We start from the raw sequence: 13,737 nt of genomic DNA, 5'->3' as shown, positions 1-13,737 counted from the left end.
GATTAGATTCATTCCATCTGTAAAGCTTCCTTGGTGTGTTTGTCTCTCCCACCTTGGTACCTCCCCCTCATCTCCTATCTGTTTTGGCTGAGGTAGGAGCATCACAGCTGAAAGATTTTGAGATGCTGAGGTTATTCAGAAAGCTTGAGAAGGAGGGTCTAGGTTGCATTTTTAGTTCCTTATGCTGATTCAACTTTTGGATGGATTCCAGGATTGTCCTGATAGATTCTTACTGCTTGGTCTAAGGTATGTGCTTCAGCAGACTTTGCTAAAACTTAAACTCTTTTAAAACTTCATTTTAAGCAGGGACCAAAATTTTCAGGACTGACTGGTGATTCCATATGAATTTCATTTCTAAAAACTGGGGCTTTTCATATAATGCCTCGGGTCAAGTATTGAAAAGTTTAAGAATGTTGAATAGTTTCTTCTTTTACAAAACACGGTCAGTACTAATGAGAAGAAAACAGATGTTACAGCAATGCAGGAACGTGATTGCATCTGAACTGTGTACGCCTAATGATGGATGCCATGTACCAGGCACTGTAAATGGCAAAATAAACTAGTAGTTGGTGATTTCTTTCCCACAGTATGAGAGAGGCTCTATTGTCCTTCTTCCTGAAACATTTGCAGCTGAGCTTTGATTTTTGTGAATAAACTGGCTCTTTGGCCACATCTACACAGTATTCTGCAGGCAGACACAAGTTTGCTTAGCACATGCTGCAAGTCCGTCTGGTCGCACATCAGCTCTAACACGAAAGCTGTGTAACTGGTGCTGAGCCTGCGTGCACAAGCCTTTCTGAGGGCCCAGATATTGTATTCAGATTCGGGGGTCTGCTGTCACGATTACATGATATCTGACTTTGGCAGATCTTGGGCTAGAACAAGCTCTTTTTTCTGTCTTTGGGAGCAGGGGGAGGGATTGAACAGACAGACTTATTCTTGCTGCTCTGCTGATGGGAATTGTGAAGTTGTGACCAATTGTTCCTTTCTGGTCTCATATTAAAAATCCAGTCAGTTGTATTAGACCAGATGCATCAACTATAAGAAAAGAAGTGTAGTATTGCACAAAGCTAAAAAACACTACCACCAGGAAATTATTCAGGGGAAAATGTTGTGAATGTGACATGGTAATTCTGTGCTTTCATTAGGGCTTTGTTAGCCATGATGTAGAGCAACATTGTTGCTTTCATAACTGATCTCATTAATATGAGCAGGATTTGGTTAAGTACATTAATCTCTTTGAAATGACATGAATGGGTAAACCCAGAGTTGGCTGGGCCAAATAACACTTCGCTGTCATAACTGCTCTAAGGACATGACCACTGCAGGAGGCCCAGGCTTGGCAGGGAATGGAAGAGGCTCTCTCCTCCTGATTGCTTTCAGATTCCTGCAAACGGAAGTATACATATATGCGCACATATACATCTTTAGATATAGATCTGTGCTATTCCATGTAATTAAACTGTCGGATTATTTCGCAGGCACTGTATTTGTGGAATGTTCATAGAAGCTTTCAGTCCAATTAGGCAGTTACCTACAGGAGGAAGAAAAACATATGTAAACTGCTGCAGAGATGAGATAGCTGAACAGATTCCCTCACACCTGTCCTTGATTCCTTATGGCTGACTGCAGTGGGGAAATGTGTGTTTAAAAACACCAACAAACAATTTAAGAGAGCCTTTAATACACTTGGTTAAAACCTTGCTGCAGAACCACTTGGGAATCATTTCTGCTGGAATTCATGACATATGTTAGTTGTTTATCTTAGTGGGATATGACTTAAAATGTCAGAATGTTTTGTGTTAAGCAACAACTGAATAAAACAAACAAAATAAAAACACAGCTGTAATACTACGCTTTAAATTGTTAGATTCAAATATGTGGTATTGATAAAGTAAGCAATAGGGTACAGTGGTGTATATAAAATAAGCCCTGTGAGTCCAGCCAGCAAGCTGAAAAAAAGCCTTTAGATACTTGAATTAGAAATAGTAGTGGTGTTTGTCAGCTCTGCTGTAAAGATGCAGGTTTTGGAATGCAGCCTAAATACCTGAAGGCAAAGAGGTACATCCTGTTCTTCTTCCATAGCCCGTGAGAGTGCAGAAAACGAAATACGATGGCCACAGGTTCTGGTGTGAACCCCAGGAGCTTGGCTGGGACTGATTATGTGGGAGCGGAGTTAAGAAGGGTGGAGATTTATGTTTGATTGTTTTTTTTATTTTTTGAGAAATCAGTGCAATATTATTGAGCCAGCAACAGTGGCTCTGTAGTTAATTAGGAGCAGGATTTTGTCTTTGCTCATGAACACATTCACACTGTGGTGTGCTTACACCTAGTCAGCGGAGACTGGAGGGTTTGGTTGGTTGGTTTGTTTGTTTGGTTGGTTTTTAACCTTCACATTATCGATAGGGTGTCCTGATATCTTGCCTGCTCTCAGCAATATATACGTACGCAGGAGTAGAGCCCACCTCAGTTCTTCCCAGCCATCCCTGGTGCCTCTCTCTTGCTTCAGTTTCATTTCAAATTCTTCAAAACTGAGGTGTTTCATTTTAGTTCGCTGAAATTTTTCAGTTTTTCAAGAGCGGTGAAAATGAGAGCCTTCAGCATAATGAAGAAACAAAGTTACCTGACTTTCGGATTACCGAATGGCATGGTTTCCTGGGATATCTCAAGCCATTTAACGATTCACCATCACAGACAAGGGAGGGTGAGGTCTTGTGCTGCCCGTGTAGGTCTCCGGCCTTGCAGAGAAGGCATCAGCTGCAGGACAGAGCAGAGTATGTGCTGGCCTCCTGGAGCAACGCTGCAAGCTCTGCCCCAGAGGCTGAAGTGGCTCTGGTGGGATTGAGGAAAGAAATTAAAGTCAGCTGATCCTTCTTTATGTCACATAAAGTGATTAAAATTCCTGTTGCAGGAAATGAGGGTAGGTATGCTTTTCTGAGGAAAAGAATTAGAGTAGTGATTTTCAGTAGAATTCTCCTGGTTGTTAGAGAAGCAGTAAGATCATGGAGTAATTTAGGGTGGAAGGGACCTCAGGAGGTCATTGGATCTAACCCTCTCCCCCAAAGTAGGACCGACGTTGTGACAGACATGACAAGACAGCAAGGATGGCAGATGGCTCCAGGACTGTTGCTGTTTTGGCCCGGTTCTTCTAAGACCCACACACCTGTGTTGTTCCTCATGTCAAAAAGCCCTTGTGAGATATGCAGGGCTGGGTGGGTCTGTGCGAGCTCCAGTACGTGTCCCGCTCACGTGGCACCTGGCAATCTACAAATTACACAGTCCTTTTTAAGGTGGAGAAACCTGGTCAATGCATGAGAGCAGTTACAGTCATCCTTTTTCTTCCTGCAGCCCAAATAGGGTAGAGCGTGGTTGCTCTGCAAGGTACCTTTACCTGGACAAAATGAAACAGGTTTTTGACTGATCTTTTCTTAGGTTTGTCTCTTTTGCTCATACTTCCATTCTGATTATCCTGAACTGCTCTAACTAAAGATTTTTTCCCTGTGATATAATTAAGGGTCACTCTAAAATACAGCAGAACATACTCTCTCTGTCTCCCAGTGTCTCAGCATTTGGGGATTTAACTGTCCTCACATTCATTATGAGTTTGGCTAAGTTATTCCTACATGTGAAGAGCCCTGTTTCTTAATGGTCAAACCAGGTAAAAATCTCTCTGAGGTATTGTGAGGAGAAAAAAACAACAGTGACGTAAAGCCTGCTGTTATGTGATGAGATCTCACATGGCCTGAAGCTGTCTGAGGAAGGGCGTTTGTGGCGCTCTGGCTCTAGTGACACTCCAGTGATCCTGGAGACTGGACAGGAATGGGCTGTGACTTCTCTCTGTTCATTTTTAGACTGATGGGGTCAAACTGAAGTCTAGTGTATGGAATCAGAGGAATAGGGAGAGAGCAGGCTACTGATTCACAGAGCTCCTGGAACAGGATCTGATCATCTGGATAGCACATGGATATAGGCTTGTCCTTTGACAGATTGCTCAGAGGAGAAGAATAGTGAGGCAACAGAAAGCAACTCTCATACCTAACTCACCACAAGAGAAGTGCTTCTCAGCCTTGCTATTGATACACAAACTCTTCTCAGACCCTCTGGCCAAGAAGCATAGTGTCCCAGAAGTCTCAGAGGAGACCTCAGTGCACGACGCTTCCCCTTGAGACATATGGAGACATATGAAAAGTCCTTGAAGGAGATGAAGAATAGCCTCAAAAGTGGACATAGCCAAGGGAGTGCCTCGAAAGATTGCAAGACGAGCTGCAAACTCTTCTTGATCTCAAGGGCTGGAGGAAACTGGCTGTGAGTGTTAGGCAGTTTAATTCACCACAGGGGTGTGGTATCATAAACAAAGAGTGTCAGCTATAAATTGGCACCCAGCCAGTTTTGGGGACTTAGCAGCCTGTAATTCTAGAATAGGATGGGGGACCATTATCTTCTGAAGCAACGACTTCTGAAATTCAGGACTTACAGTTCTGCTGTGCATAGAGTTTAAAGGAACTGAGCAGCAGGCTGGGATGAACTCTTGGTAGTGCTGTTGAAGGAAGATACCATTAGACGAAGGACAAGAAGGGCATGCCATTTTATGGGAGACCAGCATGGAGTGTCTCAATTTAAGATGTAGCCAGAAAAGATAATTACGGGTGACTGTGTCCACAGGTGAGCTTTAAAGAGTTTAAAACAAAATTGAAACAAAAGCAGAGGGAGAAGCAACAGTGATGGTTGAGAATAAATGAATGGCACTGTCCTCTGCCCTAGGTACTTATATATCAAGCGCTGCTGTTTCTTCATGCTTTTTTTCTTCCACTTTGTATGGTGAACTCTGCATTCAGTTGTACAATATATTCAATGTATTCTGATATATTGGAGTTAGTGATAGCCTTGTACCTTGGACATCTCATTCTATCCCAGCCATTTTGCCTGTAATTGCAGACAGTATCTTTTCTCCACATTTAGGGGAAGACTACCCCTCTTCATCAACCCCCACCCCCCAAAAAAAAAAACAACAACCCTCTAGCAAGTCAAACCAGAAGTTTTGAGAAATACATGATGCATTTTACTTCTGGGGTATTTTCCTGGATTTGTAGTTGATTGTTTTTTCTTAATATTTTGGAGTAATAATACCAAATTTGATCTGCTCTTCAAGATCTGTTGCCTTGTTCTTTGGAATTAGTAGAGAAACACTTTATTTTTAGGGGAAAGGAAAAAACTCATCTTGTTTCAGTATTTGTATCACTGACTTAATATTTCAGTAGGGTCCAAGAAGCTTTCATCTGGCTAAACCAAATTTCCTGAAAATGTTGAAAACATTTTGGTTCCAAATCTCCCCCAAAACCACATGTTCTAGATTAAGCATGTGTTTGGGAGCTAACATCCTTCTTTCCCCAACTCCACCATAGTCTGGCATTAATAACATTGCACTTAAAAATATTTGAAAAGCATTACATATCCTATACCCATGTGAATGAAGCAAATATTGTTACACTAGTTCTGTATATGAAAAAACAGTTTCAGAGGTTTGACCAAAGGGGATTTGTTTGGTCTTCTCCTTTGAGACAACTTACCAAAGAATGTAGTAGATTCTCCATTGCTTGAGATCTTTCATCTTTGAAGTAACACTTGAGCTTTTCTTTTTTTCTTTTTTTCTTTTTGCCTTAAAATTGGTCAAATAGAGACAAAGTGATTGATGGAAGGCTTGTTAGGTAGGACTTCTTTTATACTTGATCATCATGATGGTTCTTTCTGGTCTTAATGTTTGTGAAAGTTAACAAGGCTGGTTAGACTAGGCATAGACCTTGGAACTGTAAAAATTACCTGAATAGTTGGTTTCCTGCTATTTTTTTGGAAAGCTTCAAGTGGCAGAGAACTTCCTTCCTGGAAAGGTGGAAGCTTTCAAGGTTGGTAGACACTTGCTGGTCAGAGGCTTATATGAAAGATGGAATTTATTATGGATTATTAGGCAGAATAACAACCTGCTGGTAATAAGACTTGAATCCTGTGATGCTCACCCACTGCACCGTGGAGCCTGGGTTGTTGTACTCTGCTTCGGTTTCTTCTCTCTCCCACTCTCCATTTTGTCTGTTTAGCTTCCAGGCTCCTTGAAGACAAAAATCCTTGTGTGCAAATGGGGCATTGGCTGGGACTTTTATATGCTTCAAGAATGCCATTAATAATGGTTTCCCGACTAGTGTCCAGGAACTAGACTCAAATCCTGTTAGCTTTCTATTCTCTAGAAGGTACTTGTGGATTTGGGCAGTATTCAGAGCTTTGACTGAGATTTTTCAAGTGGGCTCTTTCTTAAACCAGATGGTTAGCAGGGTTAACACAAATTTCGATAGCTGTTGAGAACAGTGGTCATTAATATTCTTCCAACTACAGCCAAAAGTTCACACTTCAAAGAAAAGCTGTAAATTTCTTTGTAGTTCACAAAGATGGTATAGTTTTGAAAACGCACATATTAGATAAGTTATGTGGAGCTCCCTGCTTCTGTTTTTCTCTTCAAAATTAAGGTAGCTACTTTCAAGAAGAACACCTATAGACTTAGTGATTTTACTTAGAAGTCACCTCATGCTTATTTTACAAATGAGTATGAAGAAAAACAAGTGAAGTGACATTTCTGGAAGCCACTAACATCTCATTAATCATCAAGATTTTGTCTCTGATTCAGCTTGCCTTTTCAACCTGGGATGAAGATTAATTTCTCGGTTCCTCCGTTTTCTCCTCTGTAGAAGGCAGAAAGGGGACGGTAATGCAGAGAGCTCTGTGTCCACTCTCACAGGGGCTGATATGAACGGTTCAGTTGTGTTATCTGGTCTTACTTATCTCTCAAACGAGAACTGTGCTTAGGCAAGAAGATTGACAGTATATCATGGTAACTTTGGGCTAGAAAAATAGAAAAGGAATGTCGTAATAATCCCAGGACCAAGCAGTGAAAATAGAGTGAATTCTGAAAATGCGTTGGTGCAGTCTATAGGCGATATTACAGTTTTTGTAGCGTATCTCTTCGTAATTGGTTTCTGAGGCAAACGTAAGTCACCTTAAAGACATCAGTAGATTTTCTTCATTTTGTTTCAATGTGCTTAAATGTAGCTAATCACATGGCAGATATACCAGATATGGCCCAGATGCCTCTCAGTGTGCAAAATGGTTCTTACGGCCTTCTCGGTGCTCTGCGAAGAACAGATATAAAGTTATCATTACCTCTGAAGTGTAAAGGGTAGGTATTTCATAACTTCTCAAACCTACCTTGGAGGAAGTCAGATATTCAACCTCTCCAAGTTTCTCTGTAAAGCGCAACCCTATTCTCCCCTCACCCCAGAAACTCTTTGCTCTGAATTTAATGCGGATGCCGGTGGAATGCATTAACAAAGCTCACTGACATTGTTCTGCTCTTTGCAGTTGAGAATTGGAGAAAATTCAGCAGCTTTCTCAGGTACTAATCCTTTGTTTGACAGATTCCTATTATGTCAACCTTTTATTGGTTTTATATGAAGCAGGCATAATTACAAAGGTCTGTTCCCATCAGTAAAATCATTTTGAACTATTTTGAAGGAATTTGAACTATTTGTTGTTAATCCACACACATAACTAATAAGTGAACACAGTTTTTTTTAATATCCTGTGTATTTCATCGCATGTCCTAAAGAAGTTTTTGATATTTTTATATTTATAGTAAATCATAGCAGTGTGTAGTATGCAGAGAGTAAAATCGGAAAAGAAATATAAGCTCTATTAATCTTTATAAGAGAAAACATGTCAAATGTAATATCTTTGAGTTGCTTCACCATCTGTTTTTTTCTAAAAACCTTGGCAATTATGCAGCAGATGTTAGGTCTGCAGAGCTGGGGGCTAGAACCTGTTCTCTGAAGCCTGATAAGGTGTCTTCTGCCACTTCCTGTGCCACAGGTGCTGGTTTATACAACAAAACCTCGACTGTTGCAAATATTTTCTTTAACTTAGGAGAGAGGTTTGCAGCTGAACTGGCTTGTTGCTAAAACCTATGGCCATAATAATTCTGCTTGAAGAAGTGACTTGGTGTTGCTTTGAGTTACAGTAGACGTGTCTTCCACTTCCACAGAACCCGACTGTCTCTTGGGTTTTTTGATTTGGGCTGGGGTATTTGCTATCATCTAGAGCTGTATTTTCCTGCTTATAACTTTCTCTCAAAGTTTACCACTGTTGCTGATTTTATATTCCTTCCATTTCTATTATCATTCTTTTTTATTTTCAAAACAGATGTGGAAAATAAGCTTTTAAAGAACTCAAGATCTTGGGCTGTTCAAAGCCACAGTCTTCAAAAGCCCAGCATGCAGTTTTGCCACTCTTGCACCTTTTTGGGGGGAAATCATGTCCTGCCAGCAAAGAACTCAGCTGGCAGATGATAAAGCTGCTGTGAATCATTATAGCCAGAGCTGGTGAGCTTTTTCTAAAGGAAATGAAATGAAATTTTATTATTATAAATTATTTCATAATTATAAATTATTATTATAAATTGTAAAAGTAGATCACGTAGCAAGTTTAAACATTTCAGGTGAGCTTAGCAGCCTAGTTGGTAGTTTTCCAATTATGGCTTTCAATAAGAGTTGGCAAAAATAACCTAACTACTTTCCAAAGGGATTGACGAATTTTTGAGAGACTTTAAGGAGCTTCCATGATGCCAGAGAGCTCGGCTTTGAGCCAGAAGATGCCCTCCAAACCTTCCACAATCTCTCCATTCAGGAGGTGAGAAAAAGCCTTCTAATCTCCAGCTTAACTGTCTTGGTGACTAACTTACACGTGCTGCGTGCCAGAGCTGTCCTTTAAGCCTTAATAGGTCATCTTCCTCCCTGCCTGCTCCCCAGGAGTGTGCTTACAGCAGTACTCATCTCTTTCTCAGGGTGGACAGTCTTGACTGCTAACCAGACAGGCTCTTCTTTTTTATTTTCTGAAGATAGGCAGTCCAGTCATGTCTGTTTGACCTTCGCAGGAGTTATTCTGTCATCTTGTTCTCATTTAAATCGGTCTTTTTGTATGATCAGGATTGAATGAATTACTCCAGTTTTTTCACCCCTGTTTATTAAGTGGTTCAGTATTTCCCTCTCTCTGCTGGAAATATTTCCACTGATACTTTGTAGGATTACATTTCCCTCTTTCCTGGCTGTATCGCAGAAAATCAGTGCATACACACTGTGTTCTCCTCGGCTCCAGCTGAACAACAGCACCATACAGCAGAAATGCTTATTACTCCCTATGTCTAATTTATAGGGCTCTGCATTTTGTACGACTGAGTCTCGTTCCATACTTATTACTGTATTCTTCAAAGCCGTATAGTTTTTCCTCTGTGATATCCCAGTCCTCCTCTGTATTAGCAGTTCTTCTCAACTTTCTTTCCTGTGCCCAAAAGAGCTAAGTAGAAGGGTTAAATAAAGCTGGTGGTTCCTCCAAGGAGGGATTCTTAGAGCACAAGCATAAATTTAATTTCAGATGAAAGACAGGAGGTGTAGAAAGGGATAGTCTTCCCTAAATCTTGGCATCTGTCTTGGCCTCAAACACAAGCAGAAAGAATACAGAATGGAAGGAGAAGCTAGGTGAGATACTAGGAAGAAGTACAAAAGTACGGCACAAAGGTGTGTGGAGAAATTTATCCATGCTTTGGTAGCTATTGCATTTAATACAAGCAATCAGGACCATGATCTTGATCTCTAATATGGACTGAACAGATACTTGTGAAAATTTATGAAGAACAGAGGTGATGTCAGAAAACTGATGAAAAGCAAACTCAAGGCCAAGTGTATAAAGAAGGCAAAAGAGGAACTGTGAACAATTGGCCAGGTTACTCTCAGTTTCCACCCGAGCTGGAAGGAATCGTCAGATGCACTGCCGTAAGCACCTGAAAAACGAAGACAAGGTCAGTAACAGACAGTATAGTTTTTTGAAGAGCTTGTCAAGTCAAACTAATTTCCTTCCGCGGCAAGACGACAGGTCTTGTGGACAGAGGAGAAGCAGTGGGTATCAAGTACTTTGTTTTTTATATGGCTTTTGATACAGTAGAGGAACCTGGTGCAAATGGGTCCATACAAATGGAGTAATGAGTTGCCAAATAGCCATAGCTGGAAGGCAATCTTCAGTGGTTCACTGTCAAAATAGAAGGATACAACATTCTTGATCCAGACCAGATGTTATTAATACTATTCATTAACAACCTGAACAATGCATTTTAGACAGTGTCTATTAAATTTTTAGTCAGGAGGGACTGCAAGTGTACTGGAGAGCCACAGTAGAATTAAACATAATATTGACAAATTGGAGAACAGACTGAAAATGAAGGTATGATATCCTGCACTCCTTCCCACTAAGCTTCTGCCAAGGTTAATCAACTGCATAAAGACAAAGTGGTGGAGGGACCTGCTAATAGATGTGTTGAAAAAGATCACATGCTATATTGAGTCAAAACCTGAATATAAGTGGATGACATCAAATATTGAGGAAAAATACAAACGAAATATTGAAATGTATGAACAGGACTTTAGCCTAGAAGACATACGTCAGCACTGATGAGACCTCATCTAGAGGACTGTGTCTAGTTTGGGGCACCAAAGTTCTGGAAGTGTGTTGATCAAAAAGTGACGGAAGGCATCTAGGAAACTACTATTAGAGATCGGAAATCTGAAATGGGCACCTGGGATGAAGGATTGAATGGGCTATGGCGGTTTAGCCTGGAGAAGACAACTGAGTGGGAAGATGGGTCCTCAGTTACAGAGGTCTCCTGCAAGGAGGAATTAAGGAAATAATTTAGTGTCCCTGGTATTTGAAGCAGAACGATAAAATTGTAGTTAGGGAGATTTAAGTTAGACACTGAGAAGTTTCAAGAGTGATTATAGATTTCCTCTGAAGGCTTCATTTTTGGAGGTCCTGGGGAACAAGTCAGGCAAATACTTGTTAAGAATAATCTAAACATAGTTGATCTTGCTTAGTAAATTATTGATCATCCTTTTCTGTATGCTTCCATATTAAAATATCTTTGAAGAAAGTATTAAAGAATTAATACAGTAACGTGAAACTCATGTTATTGCCTGTGCAAATACCTGTGAAAATATCTTAATGTCTTTCATGAGATGGTATTTATTTCCTTTGGCAAAAAGAACTTGGAAGATAAGTGGGTCTGGGTATATTTTAAATGCAAGAATCATTCGTCTCTCTTCCAGTGATGATTTTGCGCTTGTGTGTGTGTCCAGGAGACGCTGGTATTTAAAGTCTGCATACTTTAAATAAATTGCCTAGCATTTTCTTGATTGTTTTTTAATACAGACACTGTACAGGCTGATATTGCTGCTCATACGTTTTCTGTTGCTTACTGCTAATAGATAAAACCAGATGACCAAAGGGTAATATGCATTAAACTATTGCAGCATTTAACTGGTTTTATTGTTTAAATATTGAGGTGTGGCCTTAGCAAAGTACGGCAGAAAGGATTTGTTCCTCCTCACGTAGATGTTGGGCTAGTGTATACCAAGTAAAGCGTTCAAGCCCTGCGCCTCAGCACCCTCCATCTCGAAGGGCGTATGCATCTGCCATTGAGGTGGAGCTCTGCTGCCCAAACTCAGTGCGAGACTTTGTTACCGTTTTAGAGTAAATTTAGAAAGATCAGATGAGTTTACCATTTTGAGCAAAAATTCGGCAAGTTCTGTCTTGTGTTGTATCAGATGAGTCCTGCAGCTCTCTGCTACAATTAAATTATCCATCCCCTCCTATTGGGAGATGAACAGATGCAAACCCCAGAGACTCAGAAGCTCCCAGGGCTAATAATATTGTGTTTTTTCATGTCAGAAGTATTTTTGTGTTTGTCGAAAGATTCACTTGCACAGCCGTAACATCTCTCTCTGCCGTGCCTGGAACAGATGCGTGTGTTGTAATATAGACTGTGAACATTGACATCGCATGTGGTTCTCATTCGTCCCATTCATCTTTGAAGCTAATTGGTTCCATCCATTTCAAATGTGTTTGGCTTGCCGCAGTTATTTGTACTTTCACTCTGGTTATAGCGCTAATAGTGTGATATATATAACATGAAATAAACTCTCGTGACTCCAAGGTCTGTAGAGACACATACGCAGCACTCACATTTCGCTCGGCATTTTTTTTTATTTTACATCCCCAGACAATTTTTTCTTTTCCCTGCAAGTGTTATTAACTAGCTGGTGCCTACGATGAGGGCCCGTAGAGATGCCAGTGCCATCGTCACTAGTTCTGCATTGCGGGAAGTGTCAGAGCTTGGAAAATGCAGAGAGGAGCCTTTTGGTGTTTGCAAAACATGAAAGGTTTTACAATTCATCTCTTTTATGCTGGTCCTGATGTTTTGTTTCACTATTACACCTTAGTGAAGTATTAGTACTAGCATTACTAGAAACCTACGTGGTGTCCCGTCTACGTGTTTAGTATTTTGAATATATGAAGTCATAGTAAATTAAAATAAATATAGATAATACCAGAAATTTCCCATCATACCTTAATATAATGCATGGAAATCAGTATTCCTCTTGAAAAGACATGAATAAGATTCCTGGATATTTCTGTGGTTCTTCCCTCATCTTTCTTTTAGTTATCCCAGTTATGGGAACGCAGTCATGGCACTTCCGTACTAGTTTCTAATTTGTCTTTCGCTACCATTGCTGGCTCAAGATGCGCTCCTTACCTTCCATGCACGGAAACGCTGCCGTCCTGCCTCGAAGGCGCAGCTTGGCTGGCGCTGGAGAGGCGTGTGGCAAGCAGAGCCGGTCGTTCTGGGAAGGCAGCGGATCTCCTAGAATTCTAGGGATTTGGGACGATGGAGCTAAAGATGATGATTGCATTGTTTCTTCTACACTCTAGGGTCTGACTAAATACTGGCCCAAATATAAATTAAAAAGTGCACTCTTCTATTTCACGGTGCTTTGATATTGGAGGACTTGAGTCCTGAATTACGATGTTTTGCAAGCAGAGTTACCACCTGGGTCATGTTCCCCACCAGACCTTGTAAATGCACCTCGTGCCTTTTTCTCTACTTCCCTACAAGAGGAATAGTAAATAGATCTTCTTGCAAAATTGATTTGTTTTCTCCAATACATGCCTCCTTGTAAAGGTGATTTCAGTGATTTCCTCAACATATGTTCAAACCCAGATTTTAGGCGCATTTGACTGGTAGACCCTTTTCCCTCCTTGGCAAGGTAGTGTCTGGGGATTTTTGCAGTTTACTTCTAATCCCCGATTAATTTTTGAGGAAGCAGTGGCACATGTCTCACGCTTCACTTTCCACTGGTATTTTGATGCTCAAAAAGTCCTGTAGTTTCTCAATTTTACTATAAATATTTTCAGTTCTTGCTTTGGGAGGCTTGTATTTCCAATGTTTAAGTAACCCGGTTTAGACTAATTCTTTGGTTTTTTATTTTATTATAACTTTTAAACAACTTGGCTTGCAGGCATTTGGGTTAGTGCTTTCCCCTGCAAGCAGAGTCGTGTGAGCTCCCTTCTGACCGGTGCTGGCAGTGCAGCAAAGCAAGTTGCCTCTTAACCACCGTTTCTCAAGCTTGGCCAATTTCAGCTGATGTGTTATTTTGTAAACAGATTGGTGGTCCAGTTTTGTGATTGAATTGATGGGGAAAAAATGCCGTCACGTAGCAAATTGTTAACGGTAGCCCCCTGCTAGTCCCAAGGCCGTCCTCCGGAGCAGCCGGCGTGCAGGGCCCTGGCCGCGCTCCGAGGAGCTGTCCGGCGACGTCC

At 40.8% G+C, this 13,737-nt stretch overlaps 1 protein-coding gene across 1 annotated transcript in view; it reads left to right on the top strand.

Moving 5' to 3' along the window:
* The window catches only part of EDA (ectodysplasin A), a 50,080-nt gene that overhangs the window by 21,821 nt on the left and 14,522 nt on the right, over positions 1-13,737 (top strand). The gene's annotated exons all lie outside the window — the stretch shown is intronic.

Source organism: Apteryx rowi, unplaced genomic scaffold, assembly GCF_003343035.1.
Source record: "Apteryx rowi isolate R43461 unplaced genomic scaffold, aptRow1 scaffold_24, whole genome shotgun sequence".
NCBI classification, from domain to species: Eukaryota; Metazoa; Chordata; class Aves; order Apterygiformes; family Apterygidae; genus Apteryx; species Apteryx rowi.
This window is presented reverse-complemented; position numbering and strand designations above follow the sequence as displayed.